The sequence below is a fragment of the Urocitellus parryii genome, chromosome X (genome assembly GCF_045843805.1).
Source record: "Urocitellus parryii isolate mUroPar1 chromosome X, mUroPar1.hap1, whole genome shotgun sequence".
Taxonomy (NCBI): Eukaryota; Metazoa; Chordata; class Mammalia; order Rodentia; family Sciuridae; genus Urocitellus; species Urocitellus parryii.
Genome location: NC_135547.1, coordinates 113,495,041 through 113,503,745, shown reverse-complemented (window position 1 = coordinate 113,503,745; position 8,705 = coordinate 113,495,041). Strand labels below are relative to the sequence as shown.

At 42.9% G+C, this 8,705-nt stretch overlaps 1 protein-coding gene across 4 annotated transcripts in view; it reads left to right on the top strand.

Annotated features, from left to right (window-relative positions):
- The first annotated feature begins 1,084 nt into the window (after positions 1-1,084).
- The window catches only part of Zfx (zinc finger protein X-linked), a 54,098-nt gene continuing 46,477 nt past the window's right edge, over positions 1,085-8,705 (top strand). The window contains exons 1-2 of one of the 4 annotated variants that reach the window (XM_026401358.2): positions 1,088-1,599; positions 7,893-7,923. The gene's annotated coding sequence lies outside the window, so the exon portion shown is untranslated. Of the gene's footprint in view, positions 1,600-7,892; positions 7,924-8,705 lie in introns of all 4 variants that reach the window. The other 3 variants (XM_026401360.2, XM_077793742.1, XM_026401357.2) reach the window with 3 other exon arrangements.

Below are 8,705 nucleotides of genomic sequence, written 5' to 3'. Positions count from 1 at the left end.
TCTGAAAGGAAATTTGATCACTAAAAAAAACCTCACTCAATCCCTGAGAGGAAAAAATGACCATTCCCAGAGATTTATTCTTATGCTTCTTTTGTTTTTCCTTTTTGAAAGCATTGTATGACTGTGAAGTATCTGAGAGAAGGGACAATTTACACCCTGGGAGTTTTTGAAAAAGCCTTGTGACAGGCTACTAAAATTCAAGCCTTCTCTGAATTTCAAGAGATTTCACGTCAGCATGTTACTTGCTTTCTAATTTTGTATTCTTTATTGTATAAAAATGCCTTTAGCATTTAGCGCTGTTTGCAGTACAGCACGAGGGATTCCAGATTAACATAGACTACACTTTTTCTTGGTAACATTTAAACATAGTCTCTGAGTCCCTAGTTCAGTATAGAAACAGTATAAACATTTTAAACTGGGGAAAACTTTACACATTTTTTAAAGTTGACAAATACTTTGTTCAATCACATACATTTTATCTCCAGTCCATCTCTTTCAACTTTTAAAAGGCTTGTTTAAGGAGTTAAAAAGAAATCCCTACCCTATTCTGCTACTTCCTAGATATATATGGAAGAATGTGGAAAATGCATTATTTATGAAACAATGATACCAGAATTGCATTCCATAGGTTCCCAAACTCTTGAAACACAGGTATATATAAAATATACCATTAAAAATTCCTACTTATTGCGATGTGCGAAACCCGTTTCAAAATGTAACCTATTCCTCACCCCCCCCCACCTAATAAAATCAGTTTGGCTCTCTGATTGAATGCTTATTTACTAAAAAATTAAAGAGCTTGGTAGTTGCTCTAGGGTAACCCTTCTCCCCCCTCGCCTTGCCCGCACACCCATTTTAGACTGGCAAGTCCATTTTTATTTTATTTCAAAGATTTTCTTTCCTTCTTTTTTTTAAAGGGAAGGCAGGGGACGTCGGGGGTTGCTAAATTTATCTTCTTCCCCAGCCGCGGGGATGAAGAAAACACATTTACTGCGGGCGGGGGTCTGAGGGCCTGCAAACAACTCGAGCTGGCGCCTCGGCCAGGACCAGCGCGGAGAGGCGGTAGGTCTCCCGGGAGGCCCCCGGGGGGCGGCCGCGGCCCACGAACAAGGTGGGGGGCGGCCCGGGCCGCCTGCCTCACCGCGGGTTCGGCGGACCGCGGCCCCGCGCGGGCTTTACGGCCAAGGCAGCGGCAGCGGCGCGTGTTTGGCGGCGGCGGGCGGGAGCGCGGAGGAGGTGGAAAGAAGGGGGGCGCTGTCACGGAGACTCAGGCCGCAGGAGACCCCGCGCAGCGAGGCCACTGGTCTCCCCGGTTGCGGGGCGTTAGCGGCGCCGACCCGGGGCGCCAGGGGGACCCACCGGGCGGAGGAGGGGGCCTATCTACCCTTCCGCATTTTCCTGGGTCTCTCTCCCGGGCGGTGACGTGACGTGCTGACGGCGGGCCCGTGCCGGGGAGCTGGGCCGCTTTTTGTCAGCTCCGAGCTCGGCCCCTCCTCCCTCCCTCCGCCCGCCCCACCAGCCGGAGCCCGGCCCAGTGCTCCAGAGAAAGGCCGGCCTGCAGCACCCGCCACCGTCGCCGACCGCCCGCACGCCCGTCCGGTGAGTCCCAGGCGCCGCCGCGGCCGTGGGGCCTAGTACGCGCGCGGCGGCCTGGTCTCGGCCTGGTCGGCGGCCCGCAAGGCGCCCTCCCGCGCTAGGCCGGGCGGCGTGGCGCGCGGCGCCGAGCAGGCCCCGAGGAGGCCGCAGTTAGGCCCGGGGAGGAGCCCGGCTGCCCCGAGCGGCGGCGGAGACGCTCTCCGTAAGCGGGCGGGGGTTGGGGGAGGTTTGCCCGGAGGTCCGGGAGGCGGCTGAGGGGTCTCGGGTGGGCGCCGCGGCCGACCCGGGGCACCGCACGGGGGCGAGGCCTGGCGAGGAGGCGAAGGCTGCAGGCGTGAGGTGAAGGCCGCAGGCCGGCCGGGCCGATTTTCGCTATGTAAATATCGGCGAGGGGGGGAGGGACGGGGGACAAGATGGCGGCGGCTCGGCGCCTGCTGCAGGGAACGACTGAGGGGGTTGTCGGGAGGGGGAGCCGCCATCTTGAAAGCGGTATCTGGAGAGAAAATTCCGCTATAGCCCGTGAGGGGGGGTGGGAGAGCGGGCGGCGGAGGCCGCGGTGCCGGTGACGGGCACCGGAGGCCGGGCGCGGCGGCGTGTGCGCGCGGAGGGGCGTGCTCGCTCCCTACGGCGGCCATTGCCCTCGCCGCCATGATGAGCGCTCTGGTTCCAGGCGCTCCGCCGCAGCGCCACCTTCCTGCCCTGCCTCCCGCAGCCCCGTGACTGGCTGCTGTTTCCGCTGCATTTCAGCTGAGCTGCCGCAGGCGGCCATCGCCCGGGCGCCGGAGCCATCTCTTTCTCTTCGCCCCTGGCCCCAGACATGGCTGTTTTATCTACCTGAGGGCTGCCGGGGTGGTTGGCTGCCTTAGGACTCCAGGAAATTTTGTTTTGGCTAAGTCAAGTCACACAAGGCTGAGAAGGTGACTTCGATGCGGTTGTTCACCGCTAATCATTGCCTTCTCGAGCATGTGAATAAAGAAATTCTAAATTGATGGGAAAGTTCTCACCACTCTTGACCAATAGTGAAAAAGTGCACAGCACGAAAGCGGAAGAGTAAGATTTTGAAGGAATCTTTTGTATTCATTTCTGTGGAAACAGTTTTCTTGAAAAGCTGCATTTAAGCTATTAGTGATGTTTGCAGTATTTTTTAAAGCTGAAGAATAAGAGCAGAACGTTTTTTCTTATTGAAGAACAGCATAACGTGGTGTAGTATTTAATTTCCCGTCAAGGTATTTAGATTTCTTTAGTTGCAAAGTTTGATGATGTTCTATCCCCTGAAGTACTTTTGATTGCGCAGTGTACAACTTTCCTGGTAAACTCAGAACCCCGTGTACACTGTGCTAGTTGCTAAGAAAAAAATTAAAATGTTTCTTGTACACGGTGGCTGCAAGAAGTTCGTTGTTCAGAGGCAGATGACACCAGGTGAAACGTACTAAGTGCTGCGGGGAAGGCATATTCGATTGATTCCTGGACTTGAAGAGAACGCAAGGTTTCTATTTGGAGCGTCAGGCAGGGAAGGGTTCCTAAAGTAGGTGGCATTTTGAGGTAACAAAGGTAGAACTTTGTTAGGGAGTCGAGGGGGTGGAGAAAGGACATTTCAAGGTTGAATCTGCCTCAGAAAACGGCTTTTACAGTTTGACTGAAGTAGATAGGGGAGTTGGTAGGAATCGGGCTAGAAAAGGTAGATTGCGGGGGCGCTTGCTTGCCAGGTGGCAGGACTTAGGCTCAGTGGGGGACGCGCCGGAGGAGCCCTCCACTAGTTCAGTGATGACACACTGGAGCTGCGCTCTATAGTCCGTTGGACTAGGACACGTTTCAAAGTTGAGAAATAACCAGTGTTAAGTCGATCAATGTTTTCACTATCAGGACGACTGCAGGGATGTTCAGGAATTAAGCAGATTTTGTCACTTTTTGAGTGATCTTTCTTTCTATCCTAATCTCTCACCCCGAGAAACCTTTTGCTCAGTTGTTAGAATTTCTGTGAAAAACAAAGAGGAGGTTCTACCATTTCATTTACCATGGTTGAAAATTACAGGACTAGGGCTGTGAGTTACTTTGGCCGAAATGAGAAATGACCCTGTAAGTGTTCTGAACGATAAAAATTTTAAGACACTTTTGAAAAAAGTAGGTTGAAAGAGTGGTTATTAAAAAGACAGTGGAAAATTAAATAAATAAATAAATATAAAGATAGTGGACTTCCAGATACCTTTTTTTAAAAAAAATATTTTTTTTAGTTGTAGATGGACACAATACCTTTATTTTATTTTTATGTGGTGCTGAGGATCGAACCCAATGCCCGCCACATGCGAAGCGAGTGCTCTACCACTGAGCTACAATCCCAGCCCTGCAGATGCCTTTTTGCAGTTTGTTTTTCCCCCGGTGAAAGTGGCCGCTGTTTTGTTTGAGAGGGTAACTAAGGCTGTTTGCTGAGCCAAGCCTTCCTGCTTGTGTTTTGATTAATATTTGACTAATTCACATGCACAGGTGGGGAATATGTTTACTAGAATTTTTTGTAGACCTATAAGTAGCCTAGGAATTGACTTTGAGTTTTTCCATTTTCCTAGATTGCAACAGGTGAGAGTAGTGATGCTCCATTAGAGGAGTGGAAGGACCCAGAGTCTCCAGTTTATCATAAGGGCCATGGTTTAGAAGCCTGAGGTACAGTGCATGGCATGAGGCTGACTTAGAAGCAGGTTGCTAAGGTGGGCTGTGGTTGTTGAGGTGCTAAAGGTAAACTTAAACTTAGAAAACCAATGGCTTTTATGTCTTAAGTGGGAAAGGCAGAGACGACCTATAAAAAACTTCTTTAAAAAAGCTTTAAAGAATCAGTTCTTTGTAAAGCTAGACAGTACAATAGTGAATGTTCCTGCTTAAGATTAAATTAGACTCACTTTGTATTATTAAGAAGACAAATGAGGGGCTGGGGATGTGGCTCAAGCGGTAGCGCCCTCCCCTGGCATGCGTGCGGCCCGAGTTCGATCCTCAGCACCACATACCAACAAAGATGTTGTGTCTGCCGAAAACTAAAAAAAATAAATAAATATTTAAAAAAAAAGACAAATGAGTGTATAGTTTAGTTTCCATCAGAAATGGTTAAGTGTAAAATTCTTTCTACCTGAAAGGGCAAACCTTGATAATCTGGAAAACCGACTATGGAACACCTTTTTAACCAACCATCTTAGATAAATGTGATGTTCGTTTTTAATTTTTTTCCCAGATAGATGCCAATTTCTATTTCAAAAGACGTGCTTACGCATGCTTTCAAAAACTTTTCCCCCTATTTTTTGTAAATGCTTACTCTCCAAACCCATTTACATGTGTGCTGTCACTGATTATCTTGTATTATTTGTGCACACTGGCAATTCCAAACTACTACTGCTATTACTACTTTTTCCCCCTTCTTAAACTCTTCAGTATGGCCCTTGAAATCCTTTACCCTCAGGAAAGATTACCTAATCTTTTACTTAACTGAGAACGATAAATGGCTATCTGATGTAAACAGTTGTTTCCCTTCCTTCCACTTGATGCTTCTCCTCTATCTCTACCTAGGCTTTCCTCCTTTTCTTTTGCCTCGGGAAGAACAGCTCTTCCTGGAGCCCTGCTGTGCTGCCCCCATCCTGGCCTGCCTCATTTGGGATGTTCTCTGTCAATACTGGTCTCTTGCATCTTTACCCTCTTTAACTCTGCGGGAGCCTTTCCCTCTCTTTATAAATATTCCTAAGTTTGCTCATACTTGCAAAACCCTCACCTGTCTTTTTTTTTTCTTTCACCAGTACTTTCATTTGTTTTCACCCCACTTATTCCTAAATCCAGTATTTCCCAAATTAGGAAATTTGCACAGCATCTTTTTTTAAACATTTATTTTTTAGTTGTAGTTAGACTTTTTTTTTTTTTTTAATTTATGTTTTATGTGGCACAGAGGATCGAACCCAGGGCCTCATACATGCTGGGCAAGTGTTCTACTGCTGAGCCACAAACCCAGCCCTTGCACAGCATCTTAATGACTGTCATATGAAAATGTTATGTTTCACAAACTGTGCCTTCTCTGTCTTCTATGGTGGTATTTCCCTCAAGGTCAATTCTCCACCCATTTTTCTCTGAAATCTTCTCCCCTAGTTTCAGTGTCCCTTACCATGCCCATCTTTTCTCCTAGTTTTTCATCTGAAATTGCGGTTGCTTACTGACTATATCCACACAGGTGTCTAAAGTGTCTCAACAGGGATGAATCCAAATTTATAGTAGATGCCCAATATTATTGATAGAAAAAAATATTTTTTCCACATGGAGCCCCTAAAACACGTGTTTGTTGTTTTCTTTCTGTTAATGGCACCATTATTTTTCGAGGCTCAGTCTTTCTTCTCTGTCTCAAGAACAATGTGGACATCTTTAGTTTAGCATTTAATCTAATGTATTTTACCTGTGTGTTTATATTTTTTCCTAAACTGAATATAGACAGCTTCTCATTTATCTTTGTCCATAAATGGTTCCTGGAATATGATCACTGTCTCCCAAAACAATTATCTCAATTATTGGGTGCAGAAAATTTTATGTAGTTGAATAATTTCTAGCTATTCAAAATAAATTATCTAGTCAATGTGTTCTTTGACCAAAGGGTATTCATATTAAGGCACACTTATCTTGTTAGGATAACAGGTCAAAACCAGGAGCTGTGTAACCCCATCCTCACCCCTTGTCGGATCGGAATATGGCCAGCCTCTCCTTATTCTTGTCAAATTGTTTATCCAAACAACATTTTATAAAATTTGGTTATTTTATAACTGTATTGTAATCAAAGGGAAATATAAGGAAACTGGATAGCCTTGAAATATACAGTCATTAGGCTTTTTAAAAATATGTTTTAAAAGTTTTGAATTATGAAACACTTAAAAATTATTGTAAAGCAAATGTCACCAGATTTAACAAATCTTAATATTTTGTGGTGTGTTTGCTTCATATTTTGTTTTAGTTTAATGGAATAAAATTTCACACATCTTTATCCCATTCCTGTCTTTGCCAGAAATAACCACTGTCCTAAAATGTATGTACCCAAACAAGTTATTGCTTTTGTGTGTATTAACTTTATGTAAGCTGTATCATACTGTGTGCCTCAATTTATGTATTATTTTCACTGAAGAGTGTTTTTGAGATATATCCATGTTATATGTGGATCTAGTTTATTGATTCTCAAAATGTGCTCCAGGGATTTTTGAAGCTCTTTTAACAGTCTTACAGAAGGTCCAGGAGATCAAAGTATTTTTTATAATAGTATTATTTGATTTTTTTACCCACATTCTCCTGTACATCATACAAGTACTGTGCAGAGGCTACATGACACATGATATAATAGATTGAATGCAGAAAAAGTTATGGTGATCCATCTGTTCTCTATTAAGCCACACATTAAAGAGATTTGCAAAAAAAAAATACTACTTTGTTTCTAAATATATTTTTTTGTTTTGAAAAATAGTTAAATTTTTAAATAAATACTTTGATGTTTATATATAGTATGCTTATTTTGTCAATTAGTTTTCTATATTTCTGTTTAAATTTCTAACATAATAAATCTCTATAGAGATGAACCACATGATACATTACTGTGGTCCTTAATTTTAAAGAGCTTAAAGGGGTCCTGAGACAAGACACAAGACAAGTTTGAAAATTACTGATCTAGTACATTGATATTACTTACTGAGGTTTATTTGTCTTTCTATAAGGGGAACATTAGGCTGTTTGCAGTTTTCAGCAATTTCAAACAGTGCTGTGGTGAATATCCTTATACGGGGTTCTCTCTTGGGATTGTATTAGAAGTAGAATTGCTACATTGAAGAAGTCTGTGCATTGTCAACTTTACTGGGACTTGCCAGAATGCCAAATTTTATTCCATTTGACACTCCCACCAGCTGTGTATGAGCCTGTTTCTCCAGATCACTGCCAAAAGATTAGATTTTGCAATTTTTTCCCCATCTGTTGGGTATAAATGCTATCTTTTTGCTGTTTTCATTTTGTATTTCTTAGATTACTATTGAGGTTGACCTTTTTTCCTCCACGTTTATTGGCCATTTGAGTGTTCTGTGAATTGCTCATGTGTATCCTTGGTTCATTTTTCTATTGGATTGTTGCTTTTTCTTACTGATTTGTAGATATTCTGGATACTAATGACTCACAGTTATATACACTGAAAATATCTTCGGAGTCGGTGGCTTATCTTTTAGCTTTGTTTAAGGAATGCTTTTTATGTAGAACAACAACAACTTCTTTTTTTTTTTTTTTTTAAATCATTTGTGGCTTGTGTTTTCCAGTGTCTTCAAGGAATTCTTCACTTACTCCAAGGTAATAATGATACTGTGCCTTTTAATATTTAGGTCATTAATTCTTCTGGAGTTTTTTCTCTATTGTGTGGTATAGGGATCTAATTTTGTCTTTTTCATATGGATTTATTGTGTAGTTTAGTCTTTCTTCCCAACTCCTAAGATGTACTGTATTCTCACATATACACATCTGTGTTTAGTTTATCTCTTCTCGTTTCATTGATCTGTTTGGCTATCTCTATACCACCCTGATTTAATAATGGTAGCTTTATAATTAAATCTTAATTTTTTTCAGGATTATTTTAGCTATTTTTCTCGCTTTGCTTATTTAGGGTTGTTTTTTTAGTTTCTATGAAAAATGGTTGGATTTTTATTGCATTTGCATCAAATTTATAGGATAAATATATAAATTCATATAGATATATTAAGTAGTAGAGTTGGTGTTTATATCTGGACATGTGTTGTTTTCGTAGAGTTCTTGCTCAACTCTCAATAGATTTTTTTTGCTAGGTACTATGTAATTTTGGTTATCGTTGTGAATAAGAGTTTCTTTTAGTGTTGGGGATTGAACCCAGGGTCTTGTACATGCTGTTCCTGAGCTGCACCCCAGCCCTGTAATTTCTATTTAATTTTTGCTGATGTATAAGGGACACTGTGTATCGATCATTTAATGTTGCTGAACTCCCATGACCATGTTTCATAGATACACTTTCCTCCCTACATTTTAATATCTCTGAAATAAAATCTCCAGTTGATGGTGCCCCGTAGTCACTGTTATCCAGGCAGCAGTTATCATTATTTGGG